At 47.1% G+C, this 24,361-nt stretch overlaps 1 long non-coding RNA gene across 1 annotated transcript; it reads right to left on the bottom strand.

Moving 5' to 3' along the window:
- Positions 1-8,483: 8,483 nt before the first annotated feature.
- Positions 8,484-20,474, bottom strand: LOC132658476 (uncharacterized). The gene is made up of 2 exons (XR_009598157.1): positions 20,347-20,474; positions 8,484-13,067 (listed from the first exon to the last, which is right to left on the bottom strand). It is a non-coding gene; the product is annotated as an uncharacterized LOC132658476 (long non-coding RNA).
- Positions 20,475-24,361: the final 3,887 nt, after the last annotated feature.

Below are 24,361 nucleotides of genomic sequence, written 5' to 3'. Positions count from 1 at the left end.
CCAAATCCATAGCCTGAAACTTGCTATCTACAGCTTGGTTGATGAGAAGAGCATAAAACTCTGAAATTAGTTTATTAAAATATTAATCTCCTGGAGCATGGGATCGTTTGGAGAATTATGCCAATGTTGTGCTGGTAGATAGTACAGTCAGGCAAAGGTGATGTTAACTGAAGTAAAGTTTGATTTGTTTTGTAGAATCTCTGTGAAAGGCAGCTGTTACTGTGAGAAAAGTGGAGTTTTAAACATTTACGTTAGAATCCTGGCTCTCAGTCAGTGTCACCTTGGGCAGAGGATCAAGCCTTTCTTAGCTCCACTGTGCATATCAAACTGGCATTAAAAAGCAGACTTTTGTGAGGATTAGAGATAATTATGCGACTTGCCTAGCAAAATTTTTGGCAGTCAATGGTTATTAATAATTATTTTGCAAGCAATGTATTAACACACACTGAAGTCCTGGCATTTTCCACTATAGTTGTAATTTTAAAAAAAAAAGTCATACCACTAGTTAAAGTATGAAAATTAAAATATGTTTTACAAATGCATTGACTTGTTAGCTATTACAATAGTTTAGCTGCAAATAACCCAGGTTAAAATCTGCCCCCTCACCAAGACAATGCAGTAAGTAGAGAAAACGTGAGGAAATACTAGCTGGGCTCTGAGGAAGCTGAGACATCAAAGACTGGGTTTACTGAGGCAAGTTCTCAGCTGAGAGTCCAGTCGGTCATTTGTGAGAGGTCCAGGGTCCACTGCGCTGTGGTTTTGCTGACGCATAACCTGTGCAGGGGCAGCACCCTCTCGTGAGCATCAGGGAAGGCGACTGGACCACTGAGAAGCCAGGGGTGAAGAACTCAGACGAGAGGGGCAGCAGGACAGAGCAGGAGGCGGCAGAGACACGTGGAGGGGAAGGCAGGTGTGAGAGGCCAGCGGGCCGTTGCCCTGCTGACTGGGGAGGGGCCCAGCTGGATAAAAGGTGTGTGAGGGCCACCGGTCACTCACGGCAAGAGGGTCCACAGAGAGTGGAGAAGGAGGGGAAGGGATGCAGGCCAGAAAGGCCGCCTCAGGAGCATGATGTGAGGCCAGGACGGGAAGGGCAGCCGCGAGGAAGGGCGGCTCCCCCAGGACGGGGTGTTCTGTAAGCCAGGACCTGCCGCCCAGCACAGGGAGGGCAGCTCCGCACTCGGTAACCACTGATGTGGGAAGAGAGACAAGAAAGAACAGATGCAGGCATACACGTAGCTGGACTCCCTTGCTGTGCCCCTGAAGCTAGCACAGGACTGCTAATCAACTCTGCGCCAAGAGAAAGTAAAACTTCAAATATTAATAAAGCCACTGTACACATGAGCAAGACAGCATCTCGTTTTGGCCCCAGGGAGCCTTTGCTGACCCAGGGAACGTGTTCCCAAGGGTGTCCTGCTGCGGGCACTGCAGAGGGTGAGGGCACAGAAGGGTGACAGTCTCCTTGGGGGCCGGGCAGGTGTCCCAGGACGTGGTGATGAGACATCTGCACGTTGTCCTTGTTCTGGTCTCCAGCCCAACACTATTTCTAATTTACCGATGTCCTCATTTTCAGTTTGGGAGATGCAGAAAAGAGTACCTTTGGAGAAGGTGCCCTTGCACTTTTTTTGTGTTATGCAAAGTTCTAAGACCTCCATGCGTTAAATTTAAATGATACTTTAAGATATAACCAGGAGCTCCCCGGTGGTCCTGTGGTTAAGACTCCTTGCTCCCAAAGCAGGGGGCACTGGTTCACTCCTGATCAGGGAACTAGACACCACACGCTTCACTGTGCAGCCAAATAAATAAATAAAGAGATGTCATCTTGCTAAAAGGAAAAAAATATGATGCAAAAACATTAAAAAACTAGACCATAATCTCACTAACTCAAATTGAAATAAAGCCCTGCCATTTTCCAAAACATCACCTCATTTCACTGTGAATTAATTTTCTTAAAGATGTCAAGTTAATTGAATGAAAGAAATGTCACCAAAAAGAGGGAGGCCTTCCTCACATTTGGACCTTTATTTTCCAAATATAAAATTCATATATTTTCCTCAACAATTCATTAGCTGGGGACCCCCTCCAGGGATGGGAAGTCTAGCAAGGAAATTAAATCCTAAATGAGAAGTTGCTACTGAAATCTCTCCCGCATGACACACAGAGTCAGCATAGACAGACTCCCTCAAGTATACCAGACAACTCAAGAAATTCACCAAAAGTGTGAATATTCATAAGACAACTCTCGAGAAAAGCAACCAATCATCATTAGATCCTTTCATGTTCATTATAATAAAATTAATCTTGATTAATTCATTCATTATTAATCTTGCATTCAAATGCAATTCCATAGAAATTGCATTGTGATTTAGCAATTAATTTATATGCCAAGATTGAGCCGTGTTTCCTTGGGCCTGCAAGGCACAGCTCTCCATTGTGTCAGAGGCAACAGCAAGCCCAGAAGATCTGTTTGTCTAAACATATTCAAAGGAATATCCAAGAAGTCATAAATGCTAAAGCAGGAGAGATTTCCTGCCTTACATTCTATACTCTTAAAAAAAAAAAAACAAACAGCAACAGAAATTGTGCAAACTCTTGAAGGGAGAAGAAGCAGGCACATATTTTAAATGTTCAAAAGAAGTTTAGGACGAAAGTGGCTTCCTTGAATTTTGAAAGTCCTTTAGATCTATTCATCATTTACATGAGCTTTTATTTATTTATTTATTTTTTTAAACGCACAAAGGGGTTTTATGGATTAACTGAGTGGTAGACCCACCGCATCAAGGAGGAAACTGTCAAATGTGTAACATGTTTGGTGAGGACACAGGTGGGAAGCCGTGGGCTGACCTCAGAAGTGGAGTTTTATCATCAGATGAGGTTACATAAAACCCTCTTAGTGCTGTGTTAGTCGCTCAGTTGTATGGAACTCTTTGCAATTCCATAGACTATAGTCCGCCAGGCTCCTCTGTCCATGGAATCCTCCAGGCAAGAATACTGGAGCGGATTGCCATTCTCTTCTTCAGGGGATCTTCCCGACCCAGGTTTGAAGCCACACCTCCCAGGTCTCCTGCACTGCAGGCGTATTCTTTACCCCTGAGCCACTCCTCTTTATCTTTATTCAGTGAAGATTTCATTGTTCAGTGTCCCCAGGCCCTCCATTCGTGTATCTTGTGGAATTGAGTATTAACATGATGTTGAAGAGAGTGTGATGGGCAGGCTGACCTTTGGTCTGCAGCCTGTCTGTACATCCTCAGAAACCCCGAGGCTTGTAGTTCTCAGCGCCCCACTCCTAGGAACCAGACAGGCATCGGAACTCTGTAGCTCTTCTTTTATTCTGTCCGAGACCTGCTGTATAGACCCAGAAAGATGCTGGCATCCACACTGGGCTCATTCTGCCCAAAAGAAGGAAAAAATTCAAACTGAGTTCTCAAGCAAGATTTGGAGGCATTCCACACTGAGGATGTTTACACAGGCTTCTTGATTGCATAGGAAACAAATGTTCTCATTTGATCTGATCAGCTCAGCCCCGTGTATCTGAGGCCTCGTGAAAGAAATGAGAACTTTCACCGACCCGTGAAAGGCATAAACTTGAATTTCTAACTCAGATGGAAAACCAGCTAAAGCTTCAGTCCCCAGGTTGAGATATCTGCTAAGGCTCAGAATCAAGTGTGTGGACCGGGCCCCCGGGGAGCGTCAGTCCACCGAGACAGCCGTGTGGGTCAGATGGTGCCACCCAGCAAGAAGGCAGCTTCCAATCAGCCTTCTCGCAGGTGGCCAGAAGGGTAAAGACCTGCGGGAGCTACTGCCCCTAGTCCCTGTGGGACAGTCAGGGAGGGCGCGTCTCTGCAAAGAGAGGTCGGAAGGCACGCGTTGTCCTAGCAGCTCCAGGACACACCCAGCATCCCTGGGAGGGGCAGAGACCGCCGGCCTGGGGCCTCCCCGTGGGCTCTTTCTGCTGCAGGGCCGTGAGAAGGTGTGCCCTGTAAAGAGCACAGGACCTCTAATCACAACAGCGTGTGTGTGTGTGTGTGTGTGTGTGTGTGTGTGCATGTGTGTGTGTGTGTGTGAGTCACTCAGTGGTGTCCAACTCTGCGACCCTATGGACTGTGGCCTGTCGGGCTCCTCTGTCCATGGGATTCTCCAGGCAAGAATACTGGATTGGGTTACCTTTTCCTTCTCCCGGGGATCTTCCTGACCCAGGGGTCGAAGGTCTCCCCTCTTGCATTGGCAGAGGATTCTTCACCGCTGAACCCCCAGCATCTCTCTTCAAACCACACTTACTGTCCTCAAGGCCGGAGGGACATCCTTCCCTGTTATCAATGATTCCGTGTTTATAAAACGTGGTGCATGGTTTGCCTGCCTTTTCCTCTTTTCCTGTAAATGTTTTCTAGATCTTCTCTTTTTAAACGTTCTTGGAACCAAGTTTGGCCCTTTGCTCTCATCTTTTACCGTGGGACATCCATCAGTCTGCCACAGTGAAGCATGAAGAAAGCTATTAACTCATATGTGTAACACCCACATACCCATGCCTGTATACACACGTATACATGAGGGATAAACAGAGAGGACGTGTGCCTGTCCCGTTACTGCCTTTATTGTCAAGTACAACCTTGTAAATCAACTGTTTCAGTTCAGTCGCTGAGTCATGTCTGACTCTTTGCAACCCCATGAATCGCAGCACGCCAGGCCTCCCTGTCCATCACCAACACCCGGAGTCCACCCAAACCCATGTCCATCGAGTCAATGATGCCATCCAACCATCTCATCCTCTGTTGTCCCCTTCTCCTCCTGCCCTCAATCTTTCCCAGCATCAGGGTCTTTTCAAACGAGTCAGCTATTTGCATCAGGTGGCCAAAGTACTGGAGTTTCTGCTTTAGCATCATTCCTTCCAAAGAACACCCAGGACTGATCTCCTTCAGAATGGACTGATTGGATCTCCTTGCAGTCCAAGGGACTCTCAAGAGTCTTCTCCGACACCACAGTTCAAAAGCATCAAGTCTTTGGCGCTCAGGTTTCTTCACAGTCCAACTCTCACATCCATACATGACTACAGGAAAAACCATAGCCTTGACTAGATGGACCTTTGTTGGTAAAGTAATGTCTCTGCTTTTTAATATGCTATCTAGGTTGGTCATAACTTTCCTTCCAAGGAGTAAGCGTCTTTTAATTTCATGGCTGCAATCACCATCTGCAGTGATTTTGGAGCCCCCCAAAATAAAGTCTGACACTGTTTCCACTTTCTCCCCATCTATTTGCCATGAAGTGAAGGGACCAGATGCCATGATCTTCGTTTTCTGAATGTTGAGCTTTAAGCCAACTTTTTCACTCTCCTCTTTCACTTTCATCAAGAGGTTTTTTAGTTCCTCTTCACTTTCTGCCATAAGGGTGGTGTCATCTGCATATCTGAGGTTATTGATATTTCTCCTGGCAATCTTGATTCCAGCTTGTGCTTCATCCAGTCCAGCGTTTCTCATAATGTACTCTGCACATAAGTTAAATAAGCAGGGTGACAATATACAGCCTTGACGTACTCCTTTTCCTGTTTGGAACCAGTCTGTAGTTCCATCTCCAGTTCTAATTGTTGCTTCCTGACCTGCATACAGATTTCTCAAGAGGCAGGTGAGATGATCTGGTATTCCCATCTCTTTCAGAATTTTCCACAGTTTATTGTGATCCACATAAAGGCTTTGGCATAGTCAATAAAGCAGAAATAGATGTTTTTCTGGAACTCTCCTGCTTTTTCCATGATCCAGCGGATGTTGGCTATTTGATCTCTGGTTCCTCTGCCTTTTCTAAAACCAGCTTGAATATCTGGAAGTTCACAGTTCACGTATTGCTGAAGCCTGGCTTGGAGAATTTTAAGCATTACTTTACTAGCATGTGAGATGAGTGCAATTGTGCGGTAGTTTGAATGTTCTTGGCATTGCCTTTCTTTGGGATTGAAATCAACTGTACTCCCATATAAAATAAAAATTAAGAAAAGGACTACCCATCTGAAGGTCCTGTCCCCTCACTCTCAGGAGCACATGGGGCATCTGCAGGACGCTGGAGGTGAGCACCCTACGAGCGGGCCAGGACCTCCCCTGGAGCGTGAGGATGGTCTTTGCTCCTGCCGACATCAGCCTTCTCCTCTGGTTGAAGGGTGGCCGGCTAGTGGGTAGGGCACAGTTTTGATGCTGACATTTGATGGGAGAGAAATGGAGAACCAAAGTCCCTACAGACCAATGACCACATGAGAAGTGCAGGCTGGACACACTGACACGTCCTGACACCCGGGACAGTGTCCAGACCCTGTGGACGCGTGGAGTTGGCTCAGCCCTGGGCCTATCCAGGGAGTGCCTGCCATTTAGGGGAAGTTGACCCCTGGCCCAGTGCACCGGGTTCAGACATGACCCCCCCCCCCGCCCGAGCACGGGGCACTCGCTTGTACACCCGTCAATCCCACAGGCCCATGGGAGACAGCAGTAACCCAAGTGCGGACGGACTGCAGGAGGACACGGTGTCCTGTCGGGGACATGGTGCTGGCCTGGGCTCCAACCTCGCCTTGAGCAGCTCAGCCTCGCCTGGGGCTCAGTGACCTTCCCTGGAGATGCCGGGCGGAGGGGGCCCCCTGGCCCCTGTGAGGAGGGCAGAGCCCCGAGGGGGGGCTGTTTAGCCGGAGTGGAGACTGGGTGTTGCTGTGAGGTCTGTAGGGGACAGTGACTCTGGTGGCCTGACCACTGCCCCCCAGAGGGGATGTGGTGTCCCAGGGGACAGTGACTCTGGTGGCCTGACCACCCCACCCCCGAGGGGACATGGTGTCCCATGAAACGGCGGGTGGCGCCTGCTCTTCCAGTCCACATCCCCAAGCCCCAGGAGTGTGGACGCAAACCTGAACTGAAATCTGGTCCCGCCTTCTTCTGAGCAGGGAGGCTCTGGGGTGCAGCCTGAAGGAAGCCAGTCTGCGGCCGTGGGCACGGGTGACTGCGTGGACGGACGGGGAGCCCGGCCCGGCAGCTTTAGCCTTGGCCACGCTCTGTGCTGAAGTGATCATGGCCTCCAGGTCCAAGTAGAAAGACCAGGACTTCGTGGCTGTGAGGGGAGTGGACGCCAGGGCAGGGGGGCCGGCTGCTGCCCGCTGCCCACGGCTGACTGCTCCGTGGGCGGAGCTCCTGCAGGGCCTCAGGTCTCATCCTGAAGGGTCAGCACGCAGCTCTCTCCAGGGAGCCAGCCGAGACTGCGCAATACACCGCATGTCAACAGGTACAAGCCGCCTGGAGTCTCCCCACCCAGCGCGTCAAAGAGAAAACAGGCTTATTTGAGGGAAGAATCGCGTAGTCATTACCGAACACAGGTAACAGCAGCTTAGAACTCCTTCTCTTATTGTTCCAAAAAAGTCAGATAAAAAGACATAATGGGTTAGATATTACATAAAGCTTTTTGTGTTTCTGGTGCAACAACAAACTAACTTTGCTTAAATTAACAAAAAGAAAAGAAAGAAAATCTGTTACTGCAAGCGCAGAGACCAATTTCAATGACATACACAGAAGAGGAACTGAAATAGTTTTAAGAGGGATATTTTCAACTCCAAGCAGGTAAGTTCAGTGGCTAGCGAGGCAAGAGGGTTAACTGCTACCATGTGACCCTTTGAAGGGCTTCCCTGGTGGCTCAGTAGATAAACAATCTGTCTGCAATCAGGAGACATAGGAGATGTGGGTTCCATCCCTGGGTCGGGAAGATTCCCTGAAGGAGGGCGTGGCAACCCACTCCAGTATTCTTGCCTGGAGAATCCCGTGGATGGAGGAGTCTGGTGGTCTACAGTCCATGGGGTTGCAAAGAGCACAAGACAGAGCACGCACGTAGAGAAGCTGCCAGAAGGGGAGTTTTCTTTGGGTGTTGGAAACAATAGAACACAAGTGGTCCAATATTTACACAGGAAAGTCTATTCTTTAATTCATATTTTTCTTCTCAAAATAACCACTTTCCCCAAAGGAAACAGACACTCCTGTAGAGGGTGGAGGGAAGCAAACACAAGGAATAAAGGCAGAGAGTGAGGAAGCTCTATCGACTTTAAATAACAGCAAAATCTTTCTCAAGGGCACCTGCCGTCGCATGTCCAGGCTCTGGGGAAGCCAGGCTATTGACACGCCAGACGACAGAGGATCCATAGGAAAAAACTACTCCAATTATTGGCTGCTTTTGTAATTAGAAGCAGAAAGTATCCAGCCATTTGCTCCAATTGACAGATAGGGGATGTGTAATGCAAAGAGATATACAGTTTCTGTCATATCCTCAGAGCTAAATAAAACAGACCCGCCTTCCAGGAGGAATTGGGTTACAGGCCCACAATGGTGCAGTGTGTCAGAACCTCGGTCTTCCTTTTTTATTATGAGAATCAATAGACTCACTCCCAGACTGTTGCCGCATGATATTGGATCTGTTTAATTGATGGGCACCTATCGTGTAAGGAGACTGTGCCGGGTAATTATACAGACATACTCGGTGAAGTCATTTAAATGACAATTTTTATTTTTTATATTGTTTGCAGGGACTGCCATAAGAGAGACACTGTCATTTTCTATCATAAGAGATTTGATAAAGGCAAATACAAAGCATGATGCATTTAAGCTGTGTCAGATGTAATCTGATTGATGCAACATTATACCTTTCACCAAGTCCCCTTGCCAAAGGAAAGGATACTTTTTCCTAAAAGACAATCATTTAGATCTTGGAATATTCCTAAGCTTTCTAAATCAAGGCTGCCATGAGAGGAAACAGAGAGCTCTGTGTATTTATAGCTTTGAAAAAATGAAACAAAGCTTCTCTGATGGTTTGGTTTGTCAAAGAACTCACCAGTTTGGATACGATATGGAGAAATATGTATTTGGTTGAGCAACATTCTTTCAGCAATTTGCTTCCAAATAGGAAACCTGGAAGGTGGGATGTGACAGGCGGCGCGAGGAGGTGACCACATGGGGTGCCAGCCCAGCAGGTACAAGGGCAAGGCTGCCAGGTGTCATGGCGAGGGGCTGAGACTCTGGGGCCACGGGGTCGGGAGGAAGGCTCTGGGCAGGCACTCCTGGGCTACCTTTCCATGGAACGAATAGAAGCGTAAGGGGCTCAGTCGCCCGGCGTCACCGAGGGCAAACATGGCCTTGCGCATTGTCGGGGGCAGTCAGGTCTGTTAGTCTGACATCTGAGTCCCACACTTTCAGGCTCTGCCACTGAAGGGAGGGGACCCAGGCAGCCGGGGGGGGGGGCACTAATCCTTCCATCTGTTGATCCAAGAGCATCACCTGGGGGATCCACACTGGAGCTCTTCCTCCTCACGACAGTGCCCAGAGCTGCCTACAATCCCGTGTCTACACCCATTCTGCCCTCTGAGATTGAGCTCTGTCCTTTATGTTGTGAGCAGCCCTGGTCTCCGAACATTTGCTCTCTGTGCCCTTGGCCCCAGAGCCCATGCACCGGGCCCCTCCAGACCACCCAGAGGTCTTGTGGAGATGGAGCAGAGAAGGCCCTGTGGACTGGCACGTGGCTGTGAGCTCCATGGGCAGGGACGTTTGCCCTGGTCTCCATCACAGACCCAGGGCCTTGAAGAGAAGGCAGAGCAGGCAGCGAATATATCCGGGCGACGAGGTCAGTTTCTTGGACCCAGGGGATAGGCCCCCGGGAAGAGGAGGCGTCCGGGCCCCTGGTGCTGTCTCCTGACCTCCTCATCCTTCGAGCAGACTCCACATTCTCACCCATCACGCCAGCCACCTCTGCCCTCGGGTCTCCACCACGTGTTAGGACCAGGGTCTACTCCCCCTGCAGCTGGGTGGGGCCATGAGGCGATACAGGCCAGAGTCTGGGGACACGGAAGGCGGGTTTCCAGGGAGCTGTCACCTGGCTGCACCGGCTCCTCGCCACCTGCCTTCCTGCGCCATCTACACTCCAAGCAGAGCAGAAGGAGGTTCTTCCTCAAGGACACAGTCCAGGACACACAGGAACTGGAGCGGCCCACGGGTGCTCCCATCTGACGCCCCCTCACGAGAACCCCTGCCTCCTTCCCCCACTCCGCCTGCCCTAACTATACCTTCTCCTGCCTGCACGCTTCTGGTGCTGCACCTGGAAGGCTTGCAGCGCTGGGCACGCCAACCTTGCTGGGAGTGGTCCTCAGGAATAGGATGAGAACTTGGAAGTGGCCCGCAGACTGTGATGCAAAGCGAGACACCAGGGAAGAGACATGGATGTGCTCACAGGACTGCAAGACTCTGCTTCCTGGCCCTTGACGTCGCCACCCACTCTGTGCGCATAAGTCAGCTTTCTAACAAAGCTTGGGAGGGCGGATTTGGTGAGGGGGCTTTTGGCGGAATGAGTGTGTTTAGGGGAAAGCATAATTTCACCTGGGAGACGGGCTCCCACCCCCAGAGAGTAGGGGACCTCACAGGGCACCCCACTAGCAGCAGCAATCTTCTGACCACCCAGACTCTTCCTCCCACAGCCCAGGGGTCAGAAATGGACACTGCACGTGGACTTTGAAATGAGCAAAACCAGCCCCATCCCCAGCCTGAGGACAGGTGCCTGCTTGCAGCCAGCGTGCCCTGGACAGGGGGAGGTTGGCTAGTATGGGGGACAGTTTGAGCTCTTGGGTTGGGAAGATGCTCGCGTGTATATGTACTGCAGAAGACCGTGTGTGCATGTGCCTGTGAGCTAAGTCGCTTCAGTTGTGCCCAACTCTTTGAGACTCTATGGGCCATAGCCTGCCAGGCTTCTCTGTCCATGGGATTCTCCAGACAAGAATCCTGGAGTGAAGTGCCATGCCCTCCTCCAGGGGATCTTCCAAACCTAGGGATCGAACGTGTTTCTTAAGCCTCCTGTATTGGCAGGCAGGATCTTTTCCACTAGTGCCACCTGGAAAGCCCACAGAACAGTGTATTCCCCCCTAAATTAACCAAGAATCTGTGGGATTTTCTTCCTCCTAGTATCAGGGAGAAATGTCCCCTCTCTGCACAGTTTGAAAGCACAGTGTGAGGCTAAACTGAACTGAGTTCCGGTGCTGGGGTCCCAGTCGTCTTACTCAATAGGCAGGTTCTACGACTGCTCCACACAGACTGAACCTAAAGGAATCTGTGTCCCCTCTGTCAGCACCTAGAATGTTCTAAGTCCTCAACAAAGGCCTGCTGATTTTACATTTTCAGACGAAAGCTATTCCCACTACTCCCCTAGGCAGTATTTGCAGACCTGGGCATTTTTTAAGTGAGTGGAGAAAACCTCTAGCTCAGGGAAGGCAGTTATGGATTGTAACTCAGTATTATTCTTTAAAGTGTCTGAATTCATAGCTCAGTGTAGAGAAAGAGTAAGAGGCTGCTATCCTGTCATAAAACGGCTGCATGGAATCATAAACCAGTTCTGACAGCAGCAGCGTGTGTGACATGCGGTCAAGGAGAGGGGGCAGCCCTGGAATGCTCCATGAGAACCGTTCCTTCTTTTTCCACAGAGAGATGGTGAACCTCCAGGTTTCCCACAGAGGACCTCGAACCCAGGGTGCCCGTCAGGCCGGTGGGAGGGCCACGGATGGTTCAAGGATTTGCATATATGTACAAGCACACACACACAGAGTACACATATACAGATATGTGCACACATAAGAAACACAGGCATGCATCTGTGTACAAGTATGTGCATGTGTGTACATGAGTAGCATATCTATGAAAAAGTGAAAGTGTTAATCACTCAGTCGTGTCCAATTCTTTGCGACCCCATGGACGGTAGCCTGCCAGACTCCTCTGTCTGTGGAATTTCCCAGCCAAGAATATGGGAGTGCGTGGCCATTCCCTCATCCACGGGATCGTCCCGACTCAAGGATTGAACCTGGGTCTCCCACAGTGCAGGCAGATTCTTTACCATCTCTGCCACCAGCAAATTATATTTATGCACAAATATATAGAATATGTGTGCACGTATCTGTGTCTACACACCCAGACTGCAAATATGTGTGCACATAGAGCGTTGTGATGTATACACACATAGTATGTCTACATGTGTGTGCACACGTAGTATACACACACGCACACACATGCACACACATGTATACGCATAAAATATGTATGTACACATGAACAGTGTATATAGTGAGTGTGTGCACACACACACACACACACCATGGTATCCCTGGAGACCAGCTTCCCCAGTGGGAACCTGACTCCAGCAAAATCACTACCAGTTACCTTTCATCTCCAGAAGCCAAGCCCTACATTGCTTTTTTTCTCCATTTGTTCAGGAACCCGGAGCAGGAACACAGATTAAATTCTGCTTTGAGACGACAATGTTGTCTGGTAAGCAGCGTGCTCAAGAACGTAGGAAACAGCAGCGCAAAGGCCCCCAGGCCCCACCACCCACACGGAAGCCTTGCAGGCACCAGTGTACTCCGGACGGCGTGACAGAAGTACACTGCCACTCGAGTTAATGGATTTATCAAATACCTTATTTCATGCTTTCTGCTTTTGATTTATGAATTTTGATCCTGGAGACAAGGGCCCTGTGAGTATTGATTGTGGGAAATGTCAGACTAACAGAAGTTAATTTCACTCGTGCATGTGAAGGGCTCCGGTCCTCTGACAGCCCTGTCTGCAGAGGATCAGCTGTCAGGCGCCCAGTGACACAGCGCTGTCACCTCCTGCCGTCACCAGGGCCACCATCCCACCAAGCAGACTTGGGCCGCCCCGCCCTATGGGCTGATGCGGCGCTTGAATATGGATCTGGGAATGGGGCGTGCACACGGGGAACCTCGGATTGTGGGCGAAGCCGAAATTCGACGGCTGTGGCTCGCCAGGAGGGGGAAGGGCCCGAGCTGCCGGTGGGCAGGGTGCCCTGCCCTTTGGGGCGTCACACTTTTGATTGCAATATGCCTGACAGGATAATGGAATGTCATTCTGCCAACTCCCAAGCTGGTTAGGGACAGTTTATTTATTGATTGACTTTCTCTGTAAATTATCAATCTTTTTTATACTCCAGTCAACAAGGCATTCGTTATGCAGTAATATCCTAATGTGCAGCCATGTGGCAGGCGTGTCTTCAATCCGGGGCTCACATCCCGAAGGTTTGCAGAGCTGGAAATGAAACCGTTCTTTAAGACATAGACTTACGGCCCTTCCACAGGTGAAGTTACAAGTCAGGGACATCTTGGGACACGTTGAAGTGCATTGTATGGTTAAATTAGCACATACACATTGGTGCAAAAAGCTCTGTGTAGCAGAAGGAGCAGAGACACCTTCTTTTGTAAAAATTTCATTGAAGTGTGGTCGATTTATACTGTTTCGTTAGCTTCTGCAGTACGGCAAAGTGACTCAGTTATACACACGTCTATTTGTTTCCATATTGCTTTCCATTATGGTTTATCACAGGATATTGAATATAGCTCCCTGTTTATCCATCCTATATGTAATAGTTTGCACCTGCTAATCCCAAACTCCCAATCCTGCCCTCCCCCACCCCTTCCCCCTTGGCAACCACAAGTCTGTTCTCTACTCACAGACACAATTTTAAAAGAAACACACACACACACACACACACACGCAAGGAAATTAAGGTAGAAGTATGTGTAACAAACCCAGAGGATTATTTTCTATTGTAGCAATAGTGAAGGTAATGAAATCTTAATTGCACCCTAACCTTTTAGTCAATAGCTTTTTATTCTTGGGGAAAAGTATCTAAGTCGAAGGATAAATATTAGAGAGTTTGGTTGAAATATTCCAAGATACCAGCTCACTATTTACGAAGTTTTCTGATGACATTGACTTTAAAAAATACAACGTGTACTTTAGAGCAGTTTTTAGGTTCACAGAAATACTAAGAGGAAAGTACAGAAATTTCCCATATATATTCCCCAGCCCCTACATGTATGAAGACTCTCACTCTCAACAACCCCACCAGATTTGCTATAATCCATGAACCTACATGGCCCTTCAATATCACCCAAATCTACAGTTTACTTTAGGGTTCACTGGGTATTGTACATTTTATGGGGTTTGGACAGATAGTAATATAATTATAATTATATAATTAGTATAATGACATGTACCCACCGTGATAGTATCAAACAAAATAGCTATTCACCACTCCCCTCCTCTAAACTCTGGAACCTAATGATCCTTTTACTGGTTCCATGATGTTGCCTTTTCCAGAGTGCCCTGTAGTGGGAATCATACCCAATGCAGCCTTTTCAGATTGTCTGTTTTCATATAGTAATACATTTTGGAGTTTCCTCCATATCTTTTCATGGCTTGATGGCTCATTTCTTGTTTAGTGCCTAATAATATTCCATGGTCTGGATGCAACACAGACTGTTTCTCTATGAACCTTCTGAGGGTCATCTTGGTTCCTCCATAGTGCTGGCGGTTATGAATGACGCTACTATAAATATACACTTGCGAGTTTTTGCACGGGCATAAATTTTCAGGTCTCTTAGATAGATACACAATCTGGTATCATGGTGTGAGACAATGTCTAATTTTATAAGAAACCACCAAACTGTCTTCCAGTGGCTGCAGCATTTTGCGCCCCCGCCAGCTGGCATGAGGGTTCCTGCTGCTCCACACCCTTCCCAGCACCTGCCTCTGTCTCTGGATTTTGCACACAGAAGCTTCTATAGATTCAAACACAGATGCTTGTGTTTCCTCTTTTCCAGTCTGGATGCCTATCATTTCTTTTCCTTGGATTAGCACACTGGCTAGAATCCCCCGTAGAAAGTTGAACATGAATTCTGGGAGAGAACATTCTTGTTTTATTCCTGATCTTAATGGAACAGCAATCATCTCTCACTATTAGGTGTGATGTTAGCTGAAATTATTTTATTGATGTCCTTTGTCAAGTTCCCACTGGTGAAGTCCTCCTCTACTTCCTTAATGTGGAAGATAAGGCCACTGAGTTGAGCCTGTTCCTTCTTTCCAAAATAAACATTCAGTGCTCCTCCTTTCACCTTGAATAATCCTTCAGCAGGAATTAGATTTTTGTACCATCTAGCGTTTCTACTCTTTAACTTCTTTGACCTATGGGCATTTTAGAAATGTACTGTTTCACTTTCAGATAGTCCGGAATTCTCCGTATTTCTTTGTGACTAAATGCTAATTTTATCCTGTTGTTGTCAGAGAACTAACCTGTATAAATTGAATCCTTTTAAATATCTCCAGGTCTTCTTTATGACCTAGTGTAGAGTCTATCATGGTCAATTATCTGTGTGCGCTTGAAAAGAATGTGCACTCTGCTCTTATTGGGTGGAATGTTCTGTTAATATCAATGAGGTCAGTTTGGTCAATGGTGCTGGTCAATTCTTCTATATCTTACTGATTTTCTGTCTAATTCTCCCAGAAACTACCTCGGTGGGGTAAGGAAATCTCTGACATTTAATTGTCAACACGTCTATTTTTCCTTGAAGTACTATGAGATTTTGGTTCATGTATTTTGAAGCTACATTGCTAGGTTTATAAATGTTTAGAATTCTTATGTCCTGCTGTTAAACTGAGTGTTTATCACTGTAAAATGAACTTCTTTTTTATCTGGTAAAATTATTTTCTCTGAAATCTACTTGTATATCTGTATACTGACACCAACTTTCTTCTGAATAATGTTAACATGATATATAATTTTCTGACATTTTATTTTCAATCTATTTGTGTCTTTATGCATGGGGGGAAGAGGGAGGGAAAGAGGCTATCTTTTAACCAATCTGAAAACCTCAATCTTTTCATTTGTTATTTAGACCAATCTCATTTCATAATTATTGATCTGGTTAGAGTTTTATTTGACATTTGTTCACCATGCGCCTCATTTTTTCCCTGTCCTCCTGTCCTCCTGTTTTCTTTTGTATTGCATTAATATATTTTATGATTTGATTTCACTTTTCTTTACTAGCTAAACTGTTCTGCTGTGCGTTAATGACTGTTTCAGGCGTCACAGTTCATGTGTGAGTAGAGCAATGGCCTCCTGAAGATGTTCGGGTTGTAACCCCCGAGTCCTGTGGGTCTACCGTAAGTGGAATTAAGGCTGCAGAGGGAATTAACTGTTAGTTGCAATGGTCACATCTCTTTGCACAGATTCCAAAGATTTCAATGTGGATTTGTGACTCTATTTTGTTCAATAAATTTGTTGGGGATGCTCTGAGAAGCATTTTATATTTTGACCAAAAAAAAAAGCCCCCAAAAAGACAGGATCTCTTTTTTCTCTGCCCGGTCTGGTGAAGATGTGATGCCTGAGGATCCTGAGGTCCCTTGACAATGAGGAGGCCAGGGCCTACCCAAGCAACTAAAGATCAGTAAGCTGGGAGGTGGAGACAGTTGGGTGTCATGGGATGTTTTTAATTCACTAATTAAATCAACACACACATCACCCTCTCCAGACATCTTGCTATCTTAAGTTATTTGCTATCTGCCAGGTGCTATCTGCCACGTGTGTGTGTGTGTGTGTGTGTGTGTGTGTGTGTGTATGTAAGATGCTCCATGCCCACTTAATGAGCAATGAATGAAGAATCAAGTATGTGTATGATTCTTCTCTGTGTCTTAAGACCAGTGTTTTACATACTGTGGTGGAGACTGGAGTGAAATCAGCTTGTATGGCTTACTGGTGTGTCGATGGCTACGGATGTCAGGGGCTCACTCAAAGGCAGCAGTCCTCAGTTTCCTCGCATTGACTTATTACCCAGGGGCCCTACAATGAAGCACTCAAAGTCATAAACTACTCACAAAACGAAAAGTGCACATAAATTCTAAAGAACAGCATGATCAATCCCACCCTGTCTAAAGCCATTAGATGTATTCTCAAATGTAAGAGGGCATACGACTTGAATTTTTTTTTGGCTGTACATCAATTTTCAAAGCCCTTTTTGGGTGGGTGTCATTAAATTTTATAAATGTGACTATCAGTCTGCAATTTACTAGCTATCTTCTTTTAGAAGTGACTGGTGAAGGTAAGGAAGATGCAGGAAATTCTAGCAGTTCTGAAATAGATCTGACTAAAGATACCAAATAATTATAACTGATGTATACTAGTAAGGCACCATAAAGAGATCCTCATTTCATGTACCAAGTGTTAATATTTGCTGTCTATTTGCATCATCAATAAAGTACCATAAAAGATTCTGAGTAAAAACATACCAGTTCAGTTCAGTCACTCAGTCATGTCCGACTCTTTGTGACCCCATGAATCGCAGCACACGAGGCTTCCCTGTCCATCACCAACTCCCGGATTTACTCAAACTCATGTCCATTGAGTCGGTGATGCCATCCAGCCATCTCATCCTCTGCCATCCCCTTCTACTCCTGCCCTCAATCCCTCCCAGCATCAGAGTCTTTTCCAATGAGTCAACTCTTTGCATGAGGTGGCCAAAGTATTGCAGTTTCAGCTTTAGCATCAGTCCTTCCAATGAACACCTAGGACTGATCTCCTTTAGAATTGGCTGGTTGGATCTCCTTGCAGTCCAAGGGACTCTCAAGAGTCTTCTCCAACACCACAGTTCAAAAGCATCACCTCTTTGGTGCTCAGCTTTCTTCACAGTCCAACTCTCACATCCATACATGACCCCTGGAAAAACCATAGCCTTGACTAGATGGACCTTAGTTGGCAAAGCAATGTCTCTGCTTTTTAATATGCTATCTAGGTTGGTCATAACTTTTCTTCCAAGGAGTAAGCGTCTTTTAATTTCATGGCTGCAGTCACCATCAACAGTGACTTTGGAGCCCCCCAAAATAAAGTCTGACACTGTTTCCACTGTTTCCCCATTTCCCATGAAGTGATGGGACCAGATACCATGATCTTCGTTTTCTGAATGTTGAGCTTTCAGCCAACTTTTTCACTGTCCACTTTCACTTTCATCAAGAGGCTTTTTAGTTCTTCCTCACTTTCTGCCATAAGGGTGGTATCATCTGCATATCTGAGGTTATTGATATTTCTCCTGGCAATCTTGATTCCAGCTGGTGCTTCTTCCAGCCCAGCGTTTCTCATGATGTACTCTGCATAGAAGTTAAATAAGCAGGGTGACAATATACAGCCTTGATGTACTCCTTTTCCTATTTGGAACCAGTCTGTAGTTCCATCTCCAGTTCTAATTGTTGCTTCCTGACCTGCATACAGGTTTCTCAAGAGGCAGGTCAGGTGGTCTGGTATTCCCATCTCTTGAAGAATTTTCCACAGTTTATTGTGGTCCACACAGTCAAAGGCTTTGGCATAGTCAATAAAGCAGAAATAGATGTTTTTCTGGAACTCTCCCGCTTTTTCCACGATCCAGCGGATGTTGGCAATTTGATTTCTGGTTCCTCTGCCTTTTCTAAAACCAGCTTGAACATCAGGAAGTTCACGGTTCACATATTGCTGAAGCCTGGCTTGGAGAATTTTGAGCATTACTTTACTAGCATGTGAGATGAGTGCAATTGTGTGGTAGTTTGAGCATTCTTTGGCATTGCCTTTCTTTGGGATTGGAATGAAAACTGTCCTTTTCCAGTCCTGTGGCCACTGCTGAGTTTTCCAAATTTGCTGGCATATTGAGTGCAGCACTTTCACAGCATCATCTTTCAGGATTTGAAATAGCTCAACTGGAATTCCATCATCTCCACTAGCTTTGTTCATGGTGATGCTTTCTAGGGCCCACTTGACTTCACATTCCAGGATCTGGCTCTAGGTGAGCGATCACACCATCGTGATTATCTTGGTCACGAAGATCTTTTTTGTACAGTTCTTCTGTGTATTCTTGCCACCTCTTCTTACTATCTTCTGCTTCTGTTAGGTCCATACCATTTCTGTCCATTATCGAGCCCATCTCTGCATGAAATATTCCCTTGGTATCTCTCATTTTCTTGAAGAAATCTCTAGTCGCTCCCATTCTGTTGTTTTCCTCTATTCCTTTGCATTGATCGATGAGGAAGGCTTTCTTATCTCTCCTTGCTATTCTTTGGAACGCTACATTCAGATGCTTATATCCTTCCTTTTCTCCTTTGCTTTCACCTCTCTTCTTTTCACAGCTGTTTGTAAGGCTTCCCCAGATAGCCATTTTGCTTTCTTGCACTTCTTTTCCATGGGGATGGTCTTGATCCCTGTCTCCTGTACAATGTCATGAACCTCAGTCCATAGTTCATCAGGTACTCTGTCTATCAGATCTAGGCCCTTAAATCTATTTCTGACTTCCACTGTATAATCATCAGGAATTTGATTTAGGTCATACCTGAATGGTCTAGCGGTTTTCCCTCCTTTCTTCAATTTGAGTCTGAATTTGGCAATAAGGAGCTCATGATCTGAGCCACCGTCAGCTCCTGGTCTTGTTTTTGTTGACTGTATAGAGCTTCTCCATCTTTGGCTGCAAAGAATATAATCAATCTGATTTTGGTGTTGACCATCTGGTGATGTCCATGTGTAGAGTCTTCTCTTGTGTTGTTGGAAGAGGGTGTTTTCTATGACCACTGCATTCTCTTGGCAAAACTCTATTAACCTTTGCCCTGCTTCATTCCATATTCCAAGGCCAAATTTGCCTGTTACTCCAGGTGTTTCTTGACTTCCTACTTTTGCATTCCAGTCCCCTATAATGAAAAGGACATCTTTTTTGGGTGTTAGTTCTAAAAGGTCTTATAGGTCTTCATAAAACCGTTCAACTTCAGCTTCTTCAGCATTACCGGTTGAGGCATAGGCTTGGATTACTGTGATACTGAATGGTTTGCCTTGGAAACAGACAGAGATCATTCTGTCATTTTTGAGATTGCATCCAAGCACTGCATTTTGGACTCTTTTGTTGACCATGATGGCTACTCCATTTCTTCTAAGGGATTCCTGCCCACAGTAGTAGATACAATGGTCATCTGAGTTAAATTCACCCATTCCAGTCCATTTTAGTTCGCTGATTCCTAGAATGTCAACGTTCACTCTTGCCATCTCCTGTTTGCCCACTCCCAATTTTCCTTGATTCATGGACCTGACATTCCAGGTTCCTATGCAATATTGCTCTTTCCAGCATTGGACCTTGCTTCTATCACCAGTCACATCCACAACTGGTTTTGCTCTGGCTCCTTCCCTTCATTCTTTCTGGAGATATTTCTCCACTGATCTCCAGTAGCATATTGGGCACCTACCGACCTATCTTTTTGCCATTTCATACTGTGCATGGGGTTCTCAAGGCAAGAATACTGAAATGGTTTGCCATTCCCTTCTCCAGTGGACCACGTTCTGTCAGACCTCTCCACCATGACCCACCCGTCTTGGGTGGCCCCACACGGCATGGCTTAGTTTCACTGAGTTAGACAAGGCTGTGGTCCATGTGATCAGACTGACTTGTTTTCTGTGATTATGGTTTCAGTGTGTCTGCCCTCTGATGCCCTCTCACAACATCTATTGTCTTACTTGGGTTTCTCTTACCTTGGATATGGGGTATCTCTTCACAGCTGCTCCAGCAAAGCACAGCTGCTGCTCCTTCCCTTGGACGAGGGGTATCTCCTCATGGCCAACCCTCCTGACCTTGAATATGAAGCTCCTCTCAGCCCTCCTGCACCCGCGCAGCCACTGCTCCTTGGATATGAGGTAAAAACATATATTAAGCGTTAATATAAGAGGGATATTTTCTGGTCATGGAACAAAACTAGGCAATTCAAAAAGTTTTGTTCAGTTACACCTTAGAGTATTCAATATAATTCTCTATGCTATACAGTAAGGACTGGTTGGTTATCTATTTTATATGTGAAAGTAAAAGTGTTAGCCGCTCAGTCATACCTGACTCTTTGAAACCTCGTGGACTATAGCCCGCCAGGATACCTTCTCCATGGAATTTTCCAGGCAAGAATACTGGAGTGGGTTGCCATTTCCTTCTCCAGGGGATATTGTCAACTCAGGGATCAAACCTGGGTCTCCTTAGTACTGTGTATATGTTTATCCCAAACTGTTGACTTAGGAAGCAGACTTTTATTATTGAAAATAAATGTGATTTCCACAGAAGTTGCTCAGTGCCGAGAAAAATCGCTATAGTCCAGGTGCTGGCTGACTGCTTATGGGCCCAGTCCAGCCCTTCAGCTGCTTTGCTAATAAAGTTTTATCGACACGCACCTCAGGCATTACTGTGCATACTTCATGGGCTGCTCTGCAGCAGAATGGCTGCAACCACTAGGTCCCTGAAACCTGCACGCTCTGCGCTGATCCTTCACAGAAGCATGCCGACCCCAGCTCCAGACAGTCAGCTCAAGTGTGGGATTCCTTCTCTCACAAGCAGAAAAAGGCAGAGACAAGAAATCCAGCAGCAACATCCTGTTGAGCAAGAGAGAGGAGACGCTGATAAGAGTTTGCTTGGAAAACAGTGACTGCCTCTCAGCACCGAGGGTGTGTTGATCTCTCTTCTGGCTGTTTTACGAGGAGCATCTCTTTCTTCACAGGCTCCTATAACAAGGGCTCCCGTCTCACAATGAGAAAAGTGAGGCACGGTGATCTCCCTTACCCAGGGGCGCCCTGAGAGCCAGAGGCAGAGCGGGGTGCCAGGGCCCCTCCCTTGACTCTTTCCCAGCACACGGTGGCCTGCTCCAAACTTGGCCTTGGAGGCCGCCCCACGCATCAATTTCCTGTCAAGTCCGCCCACTTACTGTTTGACTTAAAAAAGAAATTAAACCTGATCGAGGAAAGGCCACAGCTCCTATCACCAACTTAGGGTAACCCACTGTCACGTCGCGCGACGGTTTCTGAATGCTTTGGGAAGAGAGGAAGGCATTCTGCTGTTGTTAAAGAGATAAGCACTGGTGAAAATGACTGCAGCTTAGAAACTCTTGAATTTGGCAGTGTTCGTAGAAAGGCCCCCGGAGGATGTTCTCCAGATGGAGAAGCTGGACAAACAACAGTGCAGCTCTTCATGTTTTGGGGGCTGATAAAGCATTGGACCAGTGATGGGAAAGCTGACAGTGGTCACTGTGTTTGGGTGTGTGGGCGAGTGTGAGAACGCATGTGTGCCTGTGTTCACGTGGGGAGGGGTGTGCTCTGTGTGTGCACCCATGTGCCTGTGTGTCTCTGCAGACGCCTCCTCCTCGTCCAAGTTTCTCTTTGCTTTCTTTGGCCAGTCGACAGTAAAAAGACCAAACCATTTTTTTCCACACTTGCTAAACACGGCAACCAGGAAGACGTCATGGACACGCATGCAGGGCCCAGCTCCCTGCTCGCAGCGCCCGACAGCTTGCAGGGTGGGCACGGTTAACCAGCCCCACAGCTGGCAGGTCTGTGCAGACTTAATTGCACACGGATGGCAGGGCAGCGAGAACCAAGGAAGAAATAAAACAGATAACAAGCGAAGGGGACGAGCAGCACTGTAAACAAGCACTCTATTTTCCCCTCCACGGAGTGAGCCTGTGTGGCTGCAGCGCCTGCAGGCGCTGTCTGTGTGCAGCCCAGCTCCTAATCCCCATCTCAAATGGCTTCCAGATGCTTCCACGCCCACTTCCCGGGAGCTCCTGCCCCCAGACGCCTCTCCAAGAGGGGTCTGTCTATGAGAAAAGGGGCTGGATCTTACAATCACTCATTTCCAATCACCCTGACTGGACGGGTATTAATAAACGCATTTCATCTGTCTCTTTGATTAGGAAGAATTTCATTGCTTCGTCCTGTGAGTCAGCAGAGGAGAGAGGCAGTCCGGGCCAGGATGTGAGATGTGTGTGTGTGCTTGTGAGTGAGTGTGTGAGTGTGTGTGTGAATGTGTGTGAGGTGTATGTGTGAAAGTGTGTGAAATGTGAGTGTGTGAGGGTGTGTGTGGGGGGGTGTGTGAGTGTGTGTGTGAGTGTATGTGTATGTGTGAGTGTATGTGTGTGAGTGTATGTGTATGTGTGAGTGTGTGTGTGAGGATGTGTATGTGTGAGTGTGTGTGCGAGTGTGTGTGTATGTGTGAGTGTGTACATGTGTGTATGTGAATGTGTGTGAGTGTGTGTATTTGTGTGTGAGGGTGTGTACATGAAAGTGTGTGTGAGAGGTGTGTGTGTGGTGTGTGTGTGTGCAGTATGTGTGTGTATGTATATGTGAGTGTGTGTGTGTGTGCAGTATGTGTGTGTGAGTGTGTGAGTATATGTGTGTGTGTGAGTATATGTGTAAGTCTGTGTGTGAGTGTGTGAGTGTATGTGTATGTGTGAGTGTGTGTATGTGTATGTGTGTGGTGTGTGTGAGTGTATGTGTATGTGAATGTGTGTGGGAGGTGTGTGTGTGAATGTGTGTGAGTGTGTGTGAGAGGTGTGTGTGTGGTGTGCGTGTATTTGTGTGTGTGAAGATGTGTATGTGTGTGAGTGTGAGAGTGTGTGAGTGTGTGTATAAGTGTGTGTGAGTGTGTGAGTGTGTATGTAAATGTGTGTGTGAGGTGTATGTGTGAGTGTGTGTTTTTAAGTGTGTATATGTATGTGTGTGTGTGTGTATGTGAATGTGTGTGAGTGTGTATGTGTATGTGTGAGTGTGTGGTGTGTGCGATTGTATGTGGTATGTGTGTGTATTTGTGTGTGTGAGGTGTGTATGTGTGAGTGTGCGTGTGGTGTGTGTGTGTGTGGTGTGCATGTGTGTATTTGTGTGTGTGTGTAATTGAAAGTGTATGTGAGGTGTGTGTGAATGTGTGTGTGTGTGGTGTGTGTCTGTGAGTGTGTGCGGTATGTGTGTGTATGTGTGAGTGTGTCTGTGTGTGAGTGTATGTGTGTGTGAGGGTGTGTATGTGTGTGTGAGGGTGTGAGTGTATGTATAAGTGTGCCTTTGAGTGTGTGAGTGTATGTGTATGTGTGAGTGTGTGTATGTGTATGTGGTGTGTGTGAGTGTGTGTGGTGTATGTGTGTGTTTGTGTGTGGGTGGTGTGTATGTGTGTGTGTGAGTGTGTGAGTGTGTGAGAGAGTGTGAGTGTGTGTATAAGTGTGTGTGAGTGTGTGAACATGTGAGTGTGGTGTGTGAGTGTCTGTGTTAGTGTGTGTGTGAGAGTGTGTGTATGTGGTATGTGTGTGAGTGTGTGTGAGCATGTGAGTGTGGTGTGTGAGTGTCTGTGTTAGTGTGTGTGTGAGTATGAGTGTGTATGTGGTGTTGTGTGTGAGTGTGTGTGTGAGAGAGAGTGTGATTGTGTGTGTGTGTGTCTGTGTGGTGGGGGTAGGCTGGACATCTCTGCTGACTCGTGCTGGGGTGCACAAGAAATGTACATGGTGCGTCTCCGCAGGCACCCTGCCCTGGCCATGGGGGGCCAGCCGCCCCTCCAGGCGACACCCAGGCGGCTGGCGGGGGGTGCAGCGCCCTCCCACCAGGCCACAGGCGGGGCCGCGGCCTCCCTCCAGCCACGGCTCTGGGTTTCCATGAGAGGAAAGCCTTCCTGAGTCCTGATGCTCAGAGTGCAACAGGAATGCCGGGCCTGCTTTTCTTCCTTCCTTCTGAGGGTCTGATTTTGCTCTTTCAG

The sequence above is a fragment of the Ovis aries genome, chromosome 23 (assembly GCF_016772045.2).
Source record: "Ovis aries strain OAR_USU_Benz2616 breed Rambouillet chromosome 23, ARS-UI_Ramb_v3.0, whole genome shotgun sequence".
Lineage (NCBI taxonomy): Eukaryota > Metazoa > Chordata > Mammalia > Artiodactyla > Bovidae > Ovis > Ovis aries.
The sequence above is the reverse complement of the archived record's forward strand: the minus strand, read 5'-3'. Positions and strand labels throughout refer to the sequence as shown.